Raw genomic sequence first — 3,392 nt, forward strand, 5'->3', positions numbered from 1 at the left:
TCTCGAGAAGCGCTTATTTATAGTCTAAGCTTGACTTACTTCGATCCCGCATAGTCATGGTGGTTCGAGGAGTTTACACTCCTTATCCCTACTATCAATTTTATCAAAATAAGGTTTTAGACGATTATTATTTACATTGAAAGTGCCAAATTTAGGATGAATTACCTCGACTATACCGTATGGAAAAATATTAAGTACCGTAAGAGGGATTTCTTCATTCGGTTCAGAAGTGGTAACACTAGGGTCTGCTGCGTCTAATAGCACTTTGTCTCCAACCTTAAGTTGATTTGGGGAAAAATTGAGCTTGTCATGACGTGGTTTTGGTTTATCGTGTGTTCTCGGTTTATGTATCCACCATTCATCTAGCTCCTCAATTTGTAGCCTTCGTTCTTCATAGACAGGTCATCTGTTGTTGCTTGAACATGGTTCATGTATGTTCTTCGAACCTATTTCCTACAAAGTAGGTTGCACCACATGATCAGTTTTAGTAGAATGATTTATACAACCACCTTCAATTTTTGATGTGTTACTCAAATTATGAGCTTAAAGGGTGATTGTTTCGTCTCCCACACGAAATGTGAGTTCACCGTGCTAACATCAATTATTGTTCTAGCAATTGCTAAAAAGGGCCTCCCTAAAATTAAAGGAACATTACTATCCTCGTCTATGTCTAGAACAACAAAATTATATTTTAACGAGTACATATTCAATAATACCCCTAGGAAATCTGATTATTTTATCGGCTAATTGAATACTCATCTTAGTTTGTTTAGATTTCCCAAGACCTAGTTGCTTAGACATTTTGTAAGGCATTACATTGATGCTAGCCCATAAATCAGCCAAAGCATTATTAACATCTAAGCTACCAATTAAACAGGGAATCATAAAACTCCCTGGATCTTTTAAATTGTTGGCCAGCTTATTCTGCAGTATGGCTGAGCAAACCGCATTTAGCCCCACATGCGATGCCTCATCCAACTTTCGCTTATTTGTTAAAAGCTCATTTAAGAAATTAACTACGTTTTGGCATCTGTAAAAGAGCTTCAATAAACGGTAAGTTAATATGTAATTTCTTTAATGATTTAAGGAATTTACCAAATTGTTCGTCTATGCAGTCTTTCCTCGTCGCATTGGGGTATGGCACACGAGGTTTGTACTCTTTACTTACTAGTGTTTGTTCACTATGGTCTTCCTTACTTCTGCTTTTACTTGCCTAGGTTTCGGTTCAGGTTCCACTAACCCTTCCTTGTCTTGGATGGTAATTGTGTTGAGTTGTTCCCTTAGGTTAGATTCAGTATTACTCGGCAGGCTACCTTGTGGTCGTTCAGATATTAATTTGGTGAGCTGTCCTATCTGAGTTTCGAGCCCTTGGATCGATGCTTGTTGATTCTTAAGTGCTGTCTTAGTATTCTGAAAATGAGTTTCTGGCACCGAGATGAATTTTGTTAGCATCTCCTCAAGGTTCAGCTTTTTCTCTTGTTGGTAAGGTGTTTGTTGGTAGCCTGGAGGTGGTGGTCTCTGATTCCCTTGGCCTCCCCATGAGAAATTTGGGTGGTTCCTCTAACCTGCATTGTAAGTATTACTATAAGGAATATTTTGAGATCAAGGATTATTACCCACGTAATTTAACTGCTCGTTCTCCATGTTGTGGCCATAGGGTGGGTATTCTGAATTGTTTGACCCACCTCCACTTGCTTCACACTGCATTACTGGGTGAACATGTGAAGAACCAAGAAAATCATCAATTTTTCTATTCAAAAGTTCTACCTAATTAGAGAGCATGGTAACCGAATCGACGTTAAAAGTACCGGCTATTTTCGATGGCTTTGTCCTCATGACTTGCCACTAATAATTATTTAGTGACATCTCTTCTATAAAATCATAAGCATCCTCAGGTGTCTTATTATTGATAGTTCCACCAGCAGCTGCGTCAATCATCTGCCTAGTCGAAGGATTCAAGACATTTTGAAACGTTTGAACCTATAGCCAGAGTGTTAACCTATGGTGAGGGCATCTTCTCAAAAGGTCCTTGTATCTCTCATATGCATCGTAAAGTGTTTCTAAATCCATCTACACAAAAGAAAAGATATCATTACATAATTTAGTCATTTTAGCCGGTGGAAAATATTTTAATAAAAACTTTTCGGTCATTTGTTCCCAAGTAGTGATTGACCCTCGTGGTAACGAGTTCAACCACTGTTTAGCTTTGTTCCTCAATGAAAAGAGAAATAACCGAAGACGAATGGCATCAGCAGAAACGCCATTGATTTTAAATGTATCGTAAAACTCTAGAAAGTTTTCCAAGTGAGCGTTGGGATCCTCGTCCTGCAAACCATCAAGCTGAACAAATTACTATATCATTTGAATTGTGTTAGGTTTCAATTCAAAATTATTTGCAGCAATAGCAGCCTAACTATGCTTGATTCAGTTCTTGTTAAAGAAGGTTTAGCATAATCATACATAGTACGCAGAGCAGGATTTTGATTAGCAGAAATCGTAGGAGGTAGCGAATTTTCCTGGTTTTCAGCCATCTCCTCGGTTGTGGTGTGAATATCGTCCTCTGGCCCTTCCTCTGTGTATCTTAAGCTTCACCTTATTTCTCTTCGATTTCTGCAAACTGTGTGATCGATCTTACTATTGAAAAGTAATGGTCCTGACGGGTTTCTTCTGGTCATAAGCTAGAAAAACCTGTCAGAAGAAAATAAAAGTTGGAAAAGTGAAATTAAACTAAAAACAAATTGCACTAAAAGTAAATATGGCTAAAGTAATAAAAATCGAATGCTCCTAATATCTTAGTTCCCTAACAACAGCGCTAAAAACTTGATACGTGAAACTCAAGACAGGTTTTAAAAATTTATAATTAATCATTCTTGAAACTAACTATTATCACGATGAAGCCAAATGTACCTATCGAACAGTAGTATAGCTTTAGCAAGACCAGATTGTCGAACCCAAAGGAACCAAGAGTACTAGTAATTACTTTCTTTTTATTATCTAGCCTAAAAATTAAGGGATTTTTTTATCTAAACTAATTAACTGAACTAAGGGTGCACAGAGAGAAAATTGGGGAAAAGCTTTTGGGAAAACTCGATTGATGAAGACAATACCCAAGGAAAAATCCACCTAGACTTCACTTGTTATTTAACTCTGAATCAGACGATTTATTTATTTCACTTCATCCGTAGAAATCCCTAAGTTATATTATTATCTCTCTCGAGACTAATAACGTTTAACCCTAGGTTAATTAATTGAAATCTCTTTCTAATTAACACCCTAGTGTTGCATTAACTCGATCTATGGACTCCCTTATTAGGCTTTACCCTAATCCGGAAAAATCTTGTCACCCTATCTCTAGGCGCACAATGAACTCCGCTTAATTACGACAAATTTAC

At 37.2% G+C, this 3,392-nt stretch overlaps 1 non-coding gene across 1 annotated transcript; it reads left to right on the forward strand.

The window, feature by feature from the left end:
* The first annotated feature begins 1,996 nt into the window (after nt 1-1,996).
* LOC128284564 (small nucleolar RNA R71) lies at nt 1,997-2,103 on the forward strand. Its single transcript, XR_008274988.1, has one exon. It is a non-coding gene; the product is annotated as a small nucleolar RNA R71 (small nucleolar RNA).
* The last annotated feature ends 1,289 nt before the right edge of the window (nt 2,104-3,392 follow it).

The sequence above is a fragment of the Gossypium arboreum genome, chromosome 11 (genome assembly GCF_025698485.1).
Source record: "Gossypium arboreum isolate Shixiya-1 chromosome 11, ASM2569848v2, whole genome shotgun sequence".
NCBI lineage: Eukaryota > Viridiplantae > Streptophyta > Magnoliopsida > Malvales > Malvaceae > Gossypium > Gossypium arboreum.